A 19,034-nucleotide genomic window follows, 5' to 3' on the forward strand; every position below is an offset into this window, starting at 1 on the left:
AAAGCTGTGTGGTTTTTCTCTCAGTAAATTATCATGGATAAACATAGAAAATGGCCCACTGGTGAGAGGAAATAAAGTTATAAAAAGCAAATGAATTTTATCATGCATTATTATTCTAAGTTTTGGGTGAAGGTTTATGCATATCCCACACTTAACTCTCCACAGATCTTTAACCTACACAAAAGAGCACATGTAATCTACCTCTGATTTAAAAGCTGTAACAGTGGGCGGTTCACTAGATAATAATCCGATATTTTATAATATTCTTAGGGCAGCTAACATTTATTAAGCAGCCACAATATGCCAGACTTTATGCCAGGATTTTGAGATCCCATGCTACCACATGTGTAACTTCTACCCCATCATATTTTTAAAATGTAATTCTAGCAGTAGATAAGATTTTGGGATTTGAGGATCCTCATATTGGCGCTTCAGTCTACAAATTGTCTCTTAGGATTTTTTTTTTTTTTGCATTTGGGCCTTCAGGTCCAACTGGGAGCAGATATTCTTCTCCCCTGAATCTTGACTGGGGCAGAGTGGAAAGGAGAGAGAAGGAAGTAGGTGTGGTATAAGCACAATTGGACATATACCGGGTGTGATGGTTAATTTTATGTCAACTTGACTGGGTCATGGTGCTCACATACTAGGCCAATCATTATTTTAGATGTTTCTGTGAAGGTGTTTTTTTTTTTTTTTCTGGATGAAATTAATATTAAAATCAATGGACTCTGAGTAAAGCAGATTACTGGCTACAATGTGGGTGGGCCTCATCCAATCAGTTGACGGCTTGAATGGAACAAAAGACCACCTCCTCTACTCTCCCCCTCCCACCCCCACCCCACCTACCCACCTCCCAAAATTCTGCCAGCAGGTGGGCTTCAGACTGGAGCTGCAACATTGGCTGTTCCCTGGGTCTACAGCCTGCCAGATCACCCTGCAGATTTTGGCCTTGCCAGCCTCCACAATTGCATGAGCCAATTCCTTAATAATAAATACATAAATACATTATCAATAAGTAAGTAAATAAATACACACACACACCCTATTGGTTCTGTTTCTCTGAAGAACCCTAATATACCAGGTAACCAGCCTATGATGTGTATTTCTTGTTTGCTTCCAATTCTCTCTGAGCCCTCTACCCACCAGCTCAGGAAAGTGGTCATCATTTTTGTTTTTACTCTAATTTCTGTGTGGTTGGAAATGACTCCTTCAACATATCCTTAATTCTTTCTCTCCTGTGGTTCCCTTATACGCCATGCCTGAGTCCATCGACATTTGACTTTTGATACTTAAAGATTTTGGAATTCAGAAAACTCTTTTGCCTAGTTCTTGCCATTGAAAGTCTAGTTTTTAAAACTATTACTTTTCTATATACTTTTTAAAGTTTATCTTGAAAATCAAGGCTGAACACTGATTTCTTTTGTCCATGGTTTTTATCCGCCTACCCTAAAGCAATGGATGCTTCATCATTTATGCTAAGAAAGCAAAAGCAAAATAATTCATGAAAAAATTTTTGGTCCATGAGCTAATATTTGTAAATATTTTCACTCTACAAGAGAGTGGCATAAATGTGATTCTCAGTCCTGGCTTTACTTTGGAATGATCTGGGGACCTTCAAAACTATTAATGCCCTAGCTCCATCCCCCAGAGATTTCAAACAGGTCTATGTGAAGCTCAGGTGTCACTATTTTTGCTAAGCTCCTTGGGTGATTCTAATGTGCAACCAGGGGTGGGAACTGCTGGTGTCAAGGAAAGGCTATGGGACTGGGCTCCAATGCCTGTTTTGCCATGGACTAGCTCTGAGACCTGGAGGGATGCACTTCATCTATCTGGGTCCAGTTTACTCATATGCAAAATGTGGAGTTGAGTTTCAAGGTCTTCAATGAACTGTCCAAAACTAACATTCTATAAATCCATCATTGTGAGAACTAAAAGGGTGACCTTGTTCAGTGAGTGATTAGAGTATCACAAAAAGGGTTAGTGTATTCACACAAATAAGGTTTCTACTTTGCTTTGAAGTAACATACTATGACTAAAAGAACTCAATGCTCCTTTTAATACAATGATCTTTCCCTCTTGTAGACTGTCAGATTGTTTAGGGACCAACATCAATTCAGAAGCTCTGCCTTATGCAGCTCCACACCCTCTGTTGCTCAGCTAAGTTCAACGGCATAAGCCTCAAATATTTTCTATGTTGAAAGTATGTGCCTCAAAAAAAGTGGAGAAATTGTCCCACTCTCACATATTTTGAAAATGTGGACTGTGTACAAGGAATTTCAAGTGGTGCATTAAATAACACTGAACTGCGTGGTAGATTCTTTCTCTTTTTAATTCCATTTTATTTCTCTTGGTTAGTCAAGAAAAAAATCTTAGTTTATGCTGGGATATCATTTTTTGCATTCAAACTTATAATTAATATTCAATCGGTGTCTTTTACTTTCTCAATTTGAAAGAGGAATATAATTTCTCTATTGTCTTTCACTTTACCTTTCCTCCCCTTTCCACCTCCCAACAGCTGTCCCTGTTAGGATATCTTTATTACATAGCTAATATTTGCTAATATATTTTAAGATAGAGGTGGTAAATTTCAGATTCAAAGTTTCATGCAGGGAACAGTATTTAGCTAATATGTAATAAATGTAGTTTCACTCTAAAATATGTTATATATATGCAGGGGATTTCTATTTAAATAGATATCAAGCTCCCTTTTAAAGTTCTTTTATACAAGTAAAGAAGAATTTACTTCACTGTCATGCAAAGATTCAGATGAAATTATTGAGAAAACGTTTATTTGGGAAAGGATGCATGAAAGTCAGATCTCAATTGGACTGTCTGATCAAATAAAAATTACAGAGAAAATTACCAAGGTTATGCTATTTGGGAACTGAAATATTTTATTTTTTCATTGGCTGGGTCTTCACGTAAAGGTGGAGATGATAGCTTCTTTTTTTCAATTGGTTGAATAATAGATGTTGATTGGCCATGTCTTACTATTCTACCTTATCAGTAATTACATTAATTATGAATGAATTAAATACCCAATCAAAAGGCAGATAATCTTTTTAAAGGGTCCAACTGTATGTGTCTATATGAGATGCACTTTAGATTCAAAGATACAAGTAGATGGAAAGTAAAAGGATAGTAATAGATTTAATATGCAAGCAGTAACCCAAAGAGAACTGGAATGGCTACACTAATACAAGAAAAAATAGACTTTAAGACAAAAATTGCTCCCAGAGACAAAGAATAGAATTACTTTTTATAATAAAAACAAAGTCAATCCATCAGGACCTGTATTAATACTAAAGGAGTTTTTTTTTTTTTTGAGGAGTTACATATTCTGATACCGTCTATCTAGTTATATGTAATGTTTACTCTCCAAAGAAGTCCATTATTTTCATTCAAATTATTTTTAGAGAATGGGGGTCTTAGGTAAGGTTCTGGTACTTTGGCCTAAAGAGTTTATTGGCATACCCACCAGTATGTAGCCACATAATCTGATTTACATAGAACCCAGAAGGCTTATAGAAGACAACCTGAACCTAGTTTCTACTGAGGGACAAGAGACCCTAGACTGGAGAGAATCCCAGTGGAATCCCTGAAAGAATAATCCCCCGGCCTGGTAGATCAGATTTGGCAGTGTAGTCTGTACCAGGGAAAACTGCAGCAGCCCAAAAGTAAGGGTGGAGTAGCCAGGAGGTGGGTCTGTGTGGAAAGTCTGTAAGAAGGCTCTCAGTAGAGACCTAAACATCTCCACTAGGCAATGTTATCCCTCTTCTCTGAGAGAAGAAAGTGAACAGTGTAGTATTATTTAACCAACTGGAAAAAAAGGTAAGTTAGACTCTGAGACTAGGTGGGAAAATGGAGGAGAGAACAGATTATCCAGAGGCACCAGAGGTCAAGTAGGAGAAGGGCCATGACGAGAGGCCTGAGTAAAGCCTGAGCCAGCCAGCCGGGAGCTCACAGCAAGAGCAGATGCCTGAGCAGAGGAAAGGCGGATGCACCGGAAGGCATTCAAATTGGATTTGAAAAGAGTCTTTTGGGGGAACCCAAAAGAAAGATTCAAAAGGACTAGAAATGCCAAAAAAGTCTAGAAAATTACACAATGTTTAAGGAAGGCCATTTCTCACTGAAAGCTACTGATTGACATAGCAGCCTTAGGTGTAAACTGCAAAATGAACTCATGAGAGAAATTGAGTACCCATTACTATGAAGCAATGTATCTGTGTATGCTGTGTAAAACATTTCTTCATAACTCATTGTAGGCAATCTTCATAACTTGTCCATGAGGTGATATTATTCCCATTACATGACTCAGGAAGCCAATACTCAGGGTCACTTCGAGTGACTTTCTTGAGATCACCCAGCTGGTAAGTGTGGGTGCTGGCTCAATCCCAGGTCTTAGGACCCCCAAACCAATGCTCTTGCTACATCACCTCCAGTCTTCATAGCTTTCACTATAAATCTACCAGGACCCCATTTTATAGACATTTTCCAGGAGCCCAGTGTGTGTTTTCATCAATCACAATGGTCTTCACAATAGGCCTAGTAAAAAACTGATCACATGCTGCCTAGAAGGCAAGATTGCCTTCACCTGTGTTCTACACCTAAATTTCATCCTCCTCATCCCGATATATGTAAAGCCTGGACGCTGCCATTCCCTACTGGCATATCATCTCAGTAGCAGACGTATTTCAAACCTACAAAAGTGCAGTATCTGGAGAGATGCATTTCACATTAGGGTGACCAGAGGGAGGCAGGAGAGAAAGGTGCATGTGTGTGTGGTTGGCGTTGACTCAAGATGAAATGTGGGGGAATAGGGCTTGTTATTCTCTAATCTACAGAACAGAACAAAAAATTAGAACTAGGATTTGTTTCAGAATCTCTAAATACCAGTATTTCTGCTTAATGGATCATTAAGCTAGGATCTGGCACCCTACACCTGCACTAATCATCAGGACATCATGAGTATTCCTTTTTTCATGAGCATAAGAGTTAGAGAGAACCACATCTGTTGGCAGAATAAACCTTCACAGGATTCAAGAGTTTGTAAAATGAGTAAATGAATCAGACTTTTTTTTTTTTTAACTACAGAGAAACTTACTGTTGGAGAACAAAAAAGTAAAATGGGGCAGTAATTTGTACATAGCTATAGTTCTTGATAGAATATTTTTCTCCACTAAAATGCCATTTTTAAAGTTGTTGTGCCACTATACCAAGATATCTCAAAAGACTAAATGCGTCACTTTCAGTGACAGAGTCAAATGGTGCCCTGGAATGTAAAATTTACTATTCCAGGAAGAGAACAAAAGAGACACATATTTAAGATTTTTAAATTATAGTCATCTACAGCAGTATCATCACCACCACCACCATCATCATCACCATCACCATCATCATCATCATCAACAAGGACTATCTAGGCACATACAACAGAGAGGAAAAAAAACTGGATTTAACAAAAAAAAAAAAAGAATGACAAAGGGGAATGCTCTTGGCAAAGAAAAGTAATCAATACTAAATGACACATTCTTTATTAATGCTATTTTAATCTTTCTAGAAATTAAACAGAGGGGAGCCAAGCAAGATAGAACAAAAGGCAAAGGTGAACAGAACAAGAGTAATTTCTTATGTGATAGATGTATATCCATAATTCTAAAACAAACATGCCCCATTCCTCATTTTCCACCTCTAAAAATAACCTATGGAAATTTCATTTAGCTGATGTGCTTCATGAAGGTCATCACCTACTTCATGGAAAATTGTTCAATTACATGACTTGTTGTAACAATCTGTAGAGACTGTCGTTCTAAGCTCCTAGTTTCCATTTTGGGCTTTGGTCTCATCTTCCATTGGAAAACATGTTGCATTGGATTCCTTGCATGGAAAAATTAAATATCATTTAAAATATCTCAGATCTCAGACAAAGAAACAAGCCTGGCATCTTGTTGAAGATCTGTAAAAAGCTGAGACCAAACTGGTTTCTTACACAGTAGAAAGAGTTAAGAGTTTGTTCCATAACTCAAGCATTCTTGGTAGAACTTTCCCCCTGGATAACCATGGAGCATGTATAGTTGTTGTTTACAATAAGCTTCCTTATTGTCATATAATAAAGGAAATAGTCCAGAATTTAACATACCTTTAGCTTATTCACAATTTTTACTAATTAGCTTGCTGTTTAGTTCAGCTGACTTTTTTTTTCCCTTGAGGTAAGATTTCATTAATGTTGGAAACAGTGAGTTGATTTACATTCTGGCACAAACTCCTTAATCTGGGCAAGTATTCCGATTATTTTCCTGTCATTGCAGCTATGTCATCAGAATTTATTCCCAAACTAAAATTAAATTCTGAACCACATTTGCTGACAGAATAGTCACCATTATGTTCAAATCACACACACACACACATATGTGTGTGTGTGTGTATATATATATAAAAAATTGTCACGTGGCAATATCTGTTTATTTATCAACTTGTAGTCAAAAATACTTTGCTAGCTCTATTTGTTCTGACTTGGTTTTCTATATCTTTCACCCATTCCTGAATAGGCTGTGGAGTCATTAGAAAGTACTTCAGCTACCTTCTTTGCGGCAGAGACACCCGAAATTTCCAAGCAAAAATCTTTACCACAGTCTTTTGCCTAAGCCTCAGCAATTGTATCTAGTGCTACATTATAGGTAACCCATACACCACTAATATTCATATGTGAAATAGAATGTTTATGTGTGAAATAGTGAACATATACTTCTGTCAGCTATTCATTTCAATATTTTTTCTTTCAAACAGTTAAGCATATTTCTTTATGCCACGAATGTAAATCTTGCTTAAATGTTTATGATTTCATTACTTCTTAGCCAGTACATCTTCATAAGTAACACATCGAGGTTTTAGTACTTCTTCATCAACAATGGCCACAAAATTAAACACCATACATAAAACATCATTTTTCCAATTAAAACAAGTGTAAGTTTTCTGGTCCTCTTTTGTTAGTAATCACATATTTTATTGCTACATTCAGAAAAAAATGTCTTTTTTCTTGACAAAAAAAGAGAAAATTCAGTGAACTAGGCTCAGAAAAAAGTAATCTGTAAATTAGGGTTAAGTGTAAATAATATAAATTTTAATTATCAAATTTTGCTAACAACATTAAACTGTAAATTTTAAAATTCTGAATTAAAATGTAAAAAAACTAAAAATAACAAGTTGTAAATATCTAATACCCGTTCTCAGATTTCTATACACCTTTGGGTTATAGCTGACAAAATATCTTTAAAATGTTACACATGACTAGTATGCAGCTGAACCACAAGCAAATCACCACCCAACTTCAACAGCATCTATATTGATCTACACCCTATTAAACAAGAAGAGTTTGCTGATCATGAACTTGGATACTATGGCATGGCAACTGCTATGATGTTTTCTACATACTTACTCTCATTTTCTATACTTTCTTTGTATTATATTGTTTACAAACCAGTAATTAACAGTGCACACTGGCACTGAATGCAGAACCCACTTTGATACTTAATTATCTATCTATGAAGAAAGAGAGATTGAAAGACTTATTTTAAATCTCTAATTTGTATTATCACCTTTCATTATATGTTTTATTAAAAATCTTTGTATGAATCAGATTTTTTTTTAGCCATTCAATCCTAATGTTCTCTTTTATTTCTGGAAGTGTGTCCTTGTGTGATTTTCAGCTAACCCTTAGCAAGCCCCTAACCTCACCTCAGAACCTTTTTTAGTAAAACTAACGAAATCATTTATTACAAAATGGTTTTTTAAATAGAAAATCTGACTGTTCCAGCATCTCCTTTTCTCATCCTACATGAGAGAAACCAACATTACCTTCTTGAAGGCTTTTGAAGAAAGATCACACAGGACTCCTACAGAGGGGGGAGAGGAAAAGGTGCTGGCAGCCCTGGATTTCAAAGGGGAAGGAATTTGGAGGTTTTGTGAAAATTAGCATACACCTCACTCACTCACAATAACCACGGAAGGTAGCAAAACTGCAGGAGGTGTGATACAACAGTGAACCCAGGGAGCCTAGATCCAAGACATCAAGGCTCTAAATTTGGCAGTCTCTGCTGTCAGAGCTTGGCACAGACCCAGCCCAGCAGATTGTCTCCAAGGCAGCATGCAGGTGTATCAGGAGAAGAAACCAGAGATCCCTTGCCAAATTTTCTGGACCTCATTAGATTCCCAGGACCTTTACACATCCTGGCAGAGGAGAGGGAAGGCCAGTGATGAATGATATTTCCTACTATTTTGGCCAGGTAGGGGCTCAGAGCAGAAGTGTGATTTAGAGAAACAAAGAGCTACAGAATTTGCAAGTTAATACCCACCACGCATTTGGATTTCTATAGAATGGCAGCTAGCAAACAAATTTCATATTCAGGAGATTTATAAAAGCTTTTTAATGTTGTTGGCTTTGTGAGAAGCAATTTCAACACATTCAACTCCTAGACAGATCTTCATGGTATTCATTCAATTATTTGTTCATTCATCAAAGTATATTGAATCTCTTTTATGTATTAGGAACTGTTTTAGGTGCCATGGATATAGCTGGGAACAAAAGAGACAACAGCTGCTGTGCCCCATGGAACTTCCCTTTAGCCATTTAGACAATAAACTAAATAAGCATAATCTGTAGTACCTTAGAGAGTCATAAGTCCTAAGGAGAAAAATAAAGCACTAAAGGGGTACCTGAATTGTTAAGTATAGGTTTCAATTTTAAAGGGGTAATCAGGGAAGGAGTCTCTTAGAAGGAGACATTTGAACAAAGCCCTGAAGGAGGTAAGAAGGCGAGCAATATGGATATGTGGAGGGAAAGTAATCCAGGCACAGGGAACAGCACACAGAAATCCTGTATTTGGGGGGATGCTTGCCATGGTGGAGGAAATGCGCAGAGGCCACTGGGACGGGAGCAGAGTGAATAAGGCAAGAGAAACCAAAGATGAAACCCAAGAGGCAGTGGAAGGCCAGATCCCGCAGGGTCTTGTAAGCCAGTGGAAAGATTCTGGCTTTCACTCTGAGTGTGATGGGAGTGATTGGAGGGATTTGCGTGGAGGAGTGACGTGATCTGACATATATTTTAAAGGGTCATTCTGGTGACTGCAAAAAGGATTTTTTTCCAGCAGAATACAGCTGCATGGATTAGTATTCAAGGTGAAGTAATCACATGATGAAAGGAAGTTTCACTATTTAATTCCTATTCTTCCTTTGTGTTGTATTAAATTCATTCTCCTTCTAGCCTGATCCACCAATACTGTCATTATTAGCAGACACAAAAGCCATAATCTGTATTGCTGACAGGAGTGAATGAGGGAAGGCTTCCTAAAAAGCAACTATATTTACACTCTTTAATTGGTTTTTCAAGGACTTGGCTCTGAAAGAACTGCTACTATGGGACAATGACAAGTCCGGCAATGCCCTGGCAGGAAACATACCTCTAGGTTGCAGTGCTATTAGTATCCACTGATGTATGAGAGTACTGCTCACTAATTTCTCCTCTCTTATTTGAACAATAAAGTTACTAACCAAACGGAGCAAGTTATTGAAATAAATCTGGCATTTTCCTTCCCCTTTTTTCTCTCTTTTGGTAAATAGAAACACAAGTGTAGGTATTTAATTTCATTAATTGTATTTCTCAATAAGATTTCTCAAATTGTGCGTCGGAGGCAGCTAAAGGAGTGCTAAAGGGAAGTTTATTGCATTAAGTGCATTTATTAAAGAGGAAGAAAGACCTAAAATCAATAACCTATGCATCTCAAGAAGCTAGAAAAAATGAGGGTAAATTAAACGCAAGACAGATAGAATAAAGGAAACAATCAAGATCTAAGCAGAAATCAATGATATAGAAAATAGAAAAACAATAAAGAGAAACAAAGAAACCAAAAAGTTGGTTCTTTGAAATGTTCAACAAAATTGATAAAGCTTTAGCTATATTTACCAAGAATAAAAGTGAGAAGACATAAATTACCAAAATCAGGAATGAAAGAAAGAATATCACTGCAGACCTACAAAAATTAAAACCAGTATAAGGAAACATTATGAACAACCCTATGCACTAAATTAGACAATTTAGATGAAATGGGTAAATTCCTTAAAGAGGCACAAATTACCAAAACATATTCAAGAAGAAATAGAGTATCAGAACAGGTCTATAACAAGTAAGAAATTAAAATAGTAATTTAGAATTTTTCTCACAAAGAAAATCCCAGGCCCAGATGGCTTTACTGGTGAACTCTATCAAATATTAAGGAGAAATAATGCCAATCCATCCCAAACTCTTTCTGAAAATAGAGGAAGAAAAAACACTTTACTCAATGTGGGGACTGCTCAGTCAGGATACATCTCAATTTTGACCCAGGGACTACATCACTACTTAAGAGGTAAATGCCTCTCCCTTCTGATCTCATCAGTGTCATGAAAGAAAATACACTTCCACAGAGTGAAGTGCTCCCAAATTTCAGTGATATTAATGTATCATCTGGGTGGGTATAATTTCTGACCACTTAATGGTTCCTTCTTGAAACAGAGTGATGCTCAATACAACTTGTACTCTAGAACATTGTGGAGCACATAATCTATGTGCTCCGCAACAGGAGGGGCCACAACAGTGAGAGGCCCGCGTATCGCAAAAAAAAAAAAAAAAGATTTATAGTTCTTTAAACTTATATGAATTCCAGGAAATTGGAGGAAGGTTGGGAAGGAGGCTGAGAGCCTAAGTAACATAAACCATGCTATACACAAAACTGTCTGTCGGGTGATAAGTCTTTGCCATTGGACCAGCCCCACGCCTCCAACTCCTCTTCCCTTTAGGATGATTTATCTCCTATGAGGCACTTCATTCCTAATATAAATAGACTCCTGGTGAAGTTGTGCCACTTGTCCTCCAGACATGCCTAGTCATGTTTTAGCTCCAGCAGTGCACACAGCTGCAGATCAAACTGGCAGCCCAACTGCACACATAATCAGTTTGAATCTGAATTATCACCTCCTTGAACAAATCAATAACAGACTTGTTTGCCCTTCCTGAGGTTTTAAGACAAGTGTGGTCGAGGTCTTGCCATCTCAGTAAAAAAATTCAATTTTGTGAGTCATGAAGGATCTGACAAGTTAGTTCCATTCAAGGCCTTTAATTCCACAAAGTTCTTGATTTGAAAAAGTTTTTCTGTACAAAGTTTCTGCTATGTGTCCTATGTGACTAAAATTTAAAAATTACATTTCTAGAATTTGCTTTATCTTGTTTCAACAAGCCATTCAAATATTTATATGGTAATATTTAAAGATCAAAATAGAAAGAAAAGTTTCAAACTTGATATCTTCTTTTCTGTTACACAATATAAAACCTGACAAAGTTCCCAGCACAGAATCTCCTAATGAATGATGCAAGACATGTGAGACAGGCCAGCCTCTTCTCTGGCTTGAGCAAGCTGCTAAAATCTTGCTTTTTGCCTTTTCATTACAGATGTTCCCTATGTGATAAGTTAACTCAGCTCTTCCAGGTTTAAAACACATTTCTCAAATTCTTCACTGGCAAATGTGTTACCCCTCCTAGTCTTGTGTGCCTATATATTGAATTTTATTTTGCCTCATTTTTGTATTGAATAGATTATCAACGACTACCATTTATTGAGAGCTAGGCATTGCTGTAAGACATTTTCTCTAATCTTCGTAACAACCAGTTATTATTCTTCACATATAGCAACTGAGGTAACTGTGGCTGAAAAAATAACTTTGTTTGCCCAAGATCACCCAACCAGAGAGTGTAAATTGAGGTTTAAAAAAGTTTTTGCTAAACATCTCCTGGTCCCTGCGTGTCAGTGATACTTAATGCAATAACGTATGATGCTATTACAACACAGCTCTGGTTAGAGAGAAAGAGTGAAATTTTGTGGTTTAGTTAATTCTTTGGAAAGATGTTTTAAAAACCAACCTCCACACAGTTTCCTGTGTGCTTCTTACTGATAATGGCCTACATGAAGGGGAAACAATACTGTTAGCTCTCTCTGATGGATATGCACAAGGACAACTTGCACATGAAATTTTGCCCCATTTTAACTCCAACTGAAGCCAACCCTATTTGTTCTCGTTTGGCATCAGATTTTGATATATAGTCATGAATATGCTTTTATGTTTAGTAAAAATAAAGATGATGTTATAATGGTGGCAGTGACACAATATTGAATGTTGTATTCAGTGTTGCAGTAGAAGTATTGGAATATGAAAAAAAACAAAAAGGGCTACCATCAAAATTTTTAAATTGCAGAGACTTTACCCTTTACTAATATTTACCAAGTGGGAAGTCAATGATTAGGAGGAATAGAAAAATACACCAGGAAAAAATGTACTCAAAAATTATTTAAAAGGGAAATTAGACAAAACTAGCAGTAGTAGCAATGTTCTTGATTACTATTGTTTTTTAACTACTGATATTAATGCTATACAAATTCTCATGGGTGATTCTTTAATCATCAACTCTGTCCAATTGTTATTTTTATGACTATTTGACCTACATTTCAACTAAAAAGATGATTAACATTTTGAGTAGACTTGACTATTGTCTGATGTTTAGGTTTAGACAAATGTATTTCACTTCAGGATATAATTTGTCACCAGTTAATCTTTTCAATAAGTTTTTCTGCAAAAGTTATGTTTTTTGCTTTGCAAATATCAACCACGTATAACTTCTCAGGGAAGAAAATAGTAATAAAATGTGGAAATTAATTTGAAACAGGAGAAATATCAGAAATCATAGCTCTCAATGTCAGCTGTTGACTTTCAAGGAGACCCCCCCAGAAGAACCAATTGCTAAAGCAAAGCTTATTTTATCAGATTTACTGCAATGAGGGAGAATATCACCTTGATACAAACTTAATAGTGTCCTTAGAAAAGAGAAGCCAGTGGAAAATAGTTGAAAGGTTTTGTGACTTAGGCTGGGAGAGTTTAGGTGGATATTGTAAAGGAGGAGGACTGATTGGGTTTGGGCAAAGTTTATGACATGAAAGCCTTGGATTGGAAGGCATAGTGATGTGAGGATGTAAAAGTATTGATGAGTAAAATATTAGTCTTCATAAGCAAGTTTTTAGTTGGTTCACCATCTTAGCTTGCAGTAACAGTAATTTCCTGGAGCAAATGGCTAAGTTATTTTTGCTTGATTGCAAAATTACTTTGCACAGGGAAAGAAAGTATGTTGGCTTCTGGTGGATTTGATTCTTTAACTCTGATACCGTCATTGCCAACCAGCTGATGGACACTTAGCTGTAGCACTACTTTTGAGGATGTCTTCCCAGGCCCTGTTTCACCTACTCCGAGAACCATATATAAAAATGGTCCCAGAGTAATATTTCTATTTCACGCCCCTGCATTTGCCCTCTCTCCTTATCCTCCCACCCCACCTAATTGGATTATGGGTAGATATCTGGCCTAAGCCAGTCTATTCCTGACCCAACTATCTTGTCTCAAGTATTTGAAACTGGAATTTAGAGCACTTTGAAAATCTATTCTCTTTTCTTGATCTGACTACGTGTAAACTCCAGAGTATATATATAAACTGTTTATTAGTCTCAATTTATTTGTATATAAACATAATATTTAAAAAATAATTGGCTCCACTGGAGCCATGTGGGCATCCCTTTCTGGCTTGATAGTGGCTCTCTTGAATATATTTTGTCTAGAGTCCATAATCTTTTAGTCCCTTTTTATTGCTTAAATAGTCTCACTTTCGCATTTAAAGAGTCAGTACCAATTATTCTTAAAATTCAGCCTCATTATCTGATTTAATGCCTGCTTCCTTTTCCCCTTTGCAGGCTGTCTATTTCTCTTGGAGTTTAAAGAAAAGGTATAGTCTGCTCTTCCCACATTTCTCCCTTCACCTTCTCTGAGTTTTTTTCTCTGCTGTTGAGGAGGAGGAGAGTTAGGGGAGGGCATATATGATATCTCAGAGCCAGACGGCAGCCCTCTTTTGTTCTTTTTTTTTTTTTTTTTGCGGTACGCGGGCCTCTCACTCTTGTGGTCTCTCCCGTTGTGGAGTACAGGCTCCGGACGTGCAGGCTCAGCGGCCATGGCTCACGGGCCCAGCCGCTCCGCAGCATGTGGGATCTTCCCAGACTGGGGCACGAACCCGTGTCCCCTGCATCGGCAGGTGGACTCTCAACCACTGCACCACCAGGGAAGCCCCTCTTTTGTTCTTTATCACTGCTGCTTAGCGCTGTCTGGCCAGTTAATTCCTGTAAGATGCCAGTGTCTAAATATAAGCTTTATCATGGGACACAGGCTTCCTCCTTCCCTTCCCTGGCGTAGAAGTTCTGACCTGGATTTGACCTCTTTCTCCAGTTCCTGCAAACTGTTCATCCTGCAACCTCATGCTGTTCAGTCCCAGTAAATGGCTCTGTAGGATTGGGAAACTGGTAAAATTGATCAAGCCCATGATCTTTTGGTGTCCAGTCCCTACAAGGGACTCCATTAACATGATTGTTAGAAAATGACAATTAGAAAACAACAATTAGAAAACTTAAAAAGGCATATATTTCCAAGAAAAAGGAAGCAAGACAGGAAACAGCAGTAGAAAGAGACAGCAAAAATTTTTCTCTAGAAATGAGATAATTCAAGCTGCAAAACCTCAGACAAGCATAAACTGGAGGTGTCACTCTGATGGGAAGGTTGCAGGGTGGGGATAAAAACAGAAGAATTGGGGGCTTCCCTGGTGGCGCAGTGGTTGAGAATCTGCCTGCTAATGCAGGGGACATGGGTTCGAGCCCTGGTCTGGGAGGATCCCACATGCCGCAGAGCAGCTAGGCCCGTGAGCCACGACTACTGAGCCTGCGCGTCTGGAGCCTGTGCTCCGCAACAAGAGGCCGCGATAGTGAGAGGCCCGCGCACCGCGATGAAGAGTGGCCCCCGCTTGCCACAACTAGAGAAAGCCCTCGCACAGAAACGAAGATGCAACACAGCAAAAATAAATAAATAAAAACTCCTACCCCCAACAAAAAAAAACAGAAGAATTTGTTGAAAGTATTTAGGTGTGGCACTTAACTCTCTGCATCCATTGCCACACCCAGCACAGCCAGGCATGGTACCCCTTCCTTTCCTTAGCAGAGAACTCAAGGTGTAGTCTTGCAGAGATAAGACAGTAAATTCAAGAGCACCAGATAAAGCCAAGGCAACATATGAGGCATGAAAGCATCATATTAAAAACAGGTATTAAGAGAAAGAGAGACACTCTGTATTAGTCTGCTTGGGCTGCCATAACAAAGTACCACAGACTGGGTAGCATAGACAACAGAAATTTATTATCTTACAGTGCTGTAGTGTATAAGTCCAAGATCAAGGTCTGGCAGGGTCGGTTTCTGGTGAGAGTTCTCTTCCTGGCTTACAGACAATCGCCTTCTCACTACATTCTCATATGGCAGAGAGAACAAGCTCTGATGTCTCTTCTTATAAAGGAGTACACTAATCCTACAGTATCGGGGCCCCACACTTATGGCCTCATTTAACCTCAGTTACCTCCATAAAGGCCTTATCTCTAAGTATAGTCACATTGAGGATTGGTGCTTCAACATTAATTTTGGAGAGACACAAATGATTAGTCTATAATACCCTCTAGCCCCTTTCATAGCATGTCTCTCAAAATATTGGCAGTAGACCTCATCCTCAAGGGGAAAGAAAGGTCGATTTTCTTCTGGGGAAACTGAGAAGCCTAATAAGAAATAGCGATAGATAAATACTTACATTTGGAGAACCCCTAAAGATCACCTTACAGTAACCTCACCAGTAGATAAGTTTCACCTATGTATGCTGAATCAGTATTCTAGTGATTTTTTTCTTAAATATGAACAGAGAGGAAAGAATTTTCAGGCATTTGGGCTTCTGATAAAAAACAAAGAAGCCAAAGCAAACAGTGAAACTCTAGGAAAGAGAGACAAATTAGGGAACAAAAAGAAATGTGAAAGAAAGAAAAAAAAAGGAATTAATTCCCCAGAGATATAAAGTAAAGCATAATGTTTATAAAACAAGAACAAGAGGACTTCCGGGGAAAATGGCAGAAGAGTAAGACGCGGAGATCACCTTCCTCCCCACAGATACACCAGAAATACAGCTACACGTGGAACAGCTCCTACAGAACACCTACTGAATGCTGGCAGAAGACCTCAGACCTCCCAAAAGGCAAGAAACTCCCCACGTACCTGGGTAGGGCAAAGCGGAGATTCCCGCACAGAGGATCGGTGACGACCGACACTCACCAGCCCGAGAGGCTTGTCTGCTCACCTGCTGGGGCAGTCAGCGCTGGAAGCTGAGGCTCGGGCTTCGGTAAGAGCGAAGGGAGAGGACTGGGGCTGGCGGCGAGAACTCAGCCTGAAGGGGGCTAATGTGCCACAGCTAGCCGGGAGGGAGTCCGGGAAAACTCTGGAGCAGCCGAAGAGGCAAGAGACTTTTTCTTCCCTCTTGGTTTCCTGGTGCGCCAGGAGAGGGGATTAAGAGCGCTGCTTAAAAGAGCTCCAGAGACGGGCACGAGCCGGGCTAAAAGCGCGGACCCCAGAGACGGGCGTGGGACGCTGGGGCTGCTGCTGCCGCCGCCAAGAGGCCTGTGTGCAGGCGCAGGTCACTGTCCACGCCGCCCTTCCGGGAGCCTGTGCAGCCCGTCATTGCCGGGGTCCCGGGATCCAGGGAAGGGTTCCCTGGGAGAACGCACGGGGCGCCTCGGGCTGGTGTAACGTCACGCCGGCCTCTGCCACTGCAGGCTCGCCCCGCACTCCGTGCCCCTCCTTCCCCTCCGGCCTGAGTGAGCCAGAGTCCCCGAAGCGGCTGCTCCTTTAACCGTGTCCTGTCTGAGCGAAGAACAGACGCCCTCCGGCGACCTACACGCAGAGGCGGGGCCAAATCCAAAGCTGAGACCCGGGAGCTGTGAGAACAAAGAAGAGAAAAGGAAATCTCTCCCAGCAGCCTCAGAAGCAGCGGATTAAAGCTCCACAATCAACTTGATGTACCCTGCACCTGTGGAATACATGAATAGACAACAAATCATCCCAAATTGAGGAGCCAGGAGTCAGTGCTGTGCCTCTGAGGTGGGAGAGCCAACTTCAGGACACTGGTCCACAAGAGACCTCCCAGCTCCACATAATATCAAACGGCGAAAATCTTCCAGAGATCTCCATCTCAACACCAACACCCAGCTTCACTCAACGACCAGCAAGCTACAGTGCTGGACACCCTATGCCAAACAACTAGCAAGAAAGGAACACAACGCCACCCATTAGCAGAGAGGCTGTCTAAAATCATAAAAAGTCTGCAGACACCCCAAAACACACCACCAGACATGGACCTGCCCACCAGAATGACAAGATCCAGCCTCATCCCCCAGAACACAGGCCTAGTCCCCTCCACCAGGAAGCCTACACAACCCACTAAACCAACCTTAGCCACTGGGGACAGACACCAAAAACAACGGGAACTACGAACCTGCAGCCTGCAAAAAGGAGACCCCAAACACAGTAACATAAGCAAAATGAGAAGACAGAAAAACACACAGAAAAAGGAGCAAGATAAAAACCCACCAGACTTAACGAATGAAGAGGTACTAGGCAGTCTATCTGAAAAAGAATTCAGAATAATGATAGTAAAGATGATCCAAGATTCTATTTCCAAGTTCCAAAATCTTGGAAATAGAATAGACAAAATGCAAGAAACAGTTAACAAGGACCTAGAAGAACTAAGACGAATCAAGCATCGATTAAAAACACAATAAATGAAATAAAAAATACTCTAGATGGGATTAATAGCAGAATAAATGAGGCAGAAGAACGAATAAGTGAGGTGGAAGATAAAATAGTGGAAATAACTGATGCAGAGCAAAATAAAGAAAAAGGAATGAAAAGAACAGAGGACAGTCTCAGAGACCTCTGGGACAACATCAAACGCACCAACATTCGAATTATAGGGGTTCCAGAAGAAGAAGAGAAAAAGAAAGGGACTGAGAAAATATTTGAAGAGATTATAGTTGAAAACTTCCCTAATATGGGAAAGGAAACAGTTAATCAAGTCCAGGAGGCACAGAGAGTTCCATACAGAATAAATCCAAGGAGAAATACGCCAAGACACATATTAAAAAAACTGTCAAAAATAAAAAACAAAGAAATCATATTAAAAGCAGCAAGGGAAAAACAACGAATAACACACAAGGGAATCCCCATCAGGATAAAAGCTGATCTCTCAGCAGAAACTCTACAAGCCAGAAGGGAGTGGCAGGACATAATTAAAGTGTTGAAGGAGAAAAACCTGCAAGCAAGATTACTCTACCCAGCAAGGATCTCATTCAGATTTGATGGAGAAATTAAAACGTTTACAGACAAGAAAAAGCTGAGAGAGTTCAGCACCGCCAAACCAGCTTTACAACAAATGCTAAAGGAACTTCTCTAGGCAAGAAACACAGCAGAAGGAAAAGACCTACAATAACGAACCCAAAACAATTAAGAAAATGGGAATAGGAACATACATATCAATAATTACCTTAAATGTAACTGGACTAAATGCTCCCACCAAAAGACACAGATTGGCTGAATGGATACAGAAACAAGACCCATATATATGCTGTCTACAAGAGACCCACTTCAGACCTAGAGACACATACAGACTGAAAGTAAGGGGATGGAAAAAGATATTCCATGCAAATGGAAACCAAAAGAAAGCTGGAGTGGCAATTCTCATATCAGACAAAATAGACTTTAAAATAAAGACTATTACAAAGACAAAGAAGGATACAACATAATGATCAAGGGATCGATCCAAGAAGAAGATATGACAATTGTAAATATTTATGCACCCAACATAGGAGCACCTCAATACATAAGACAAATACTAAGAGCCATAAAAGGAGAAATCTACAGTAACACACTCATAGTAGGGGATTTAACACCCCACTTTCATCAATGGACAGATCATCCAAAATGAAAATAAATAAGGAAACACAAGCTTTAAATGATACATTAAACAAGATGGACTTAATTGATATTTATAGGACATTCCAT

General features: G+C 39.2%; 1 long non-coding RNA gene across 1 annotated transcript in view; it reads right to left on the bottom strand.

Moving 5' to 3' along the window:
* Window positions 1–16,284, bottom strand: part of LOC308618000 — a 68,214-nt gene extending 51,930 nt beyond the window's left edge. The window contains exon 1 of the long non-coding RNA XR_014015946.1: window positions 16,197–16,284. This is a non-coding gene — a long non-coding RNA (uncharacterized lncRNA). The remainder of the gene's footprint in view (window positions 1–16,196) is intronic.
* Window positions 16,285–19,034: the final 2,750 nt, after the last annotated feature.

The sequence above is a fragment of the Mesoplodon bidens genome (genome assembly GCF_964165515.1).
Source record: "Mesoplodon bidens genome assembly, chromosome: 5".
Classification (NCBI taxonomy): Eukaryota; Metazoa; Chordata; class Mammalia; order Artiodactyla; family Ziphiidae; genus Mesoplodon; species Mesoplodon bidens.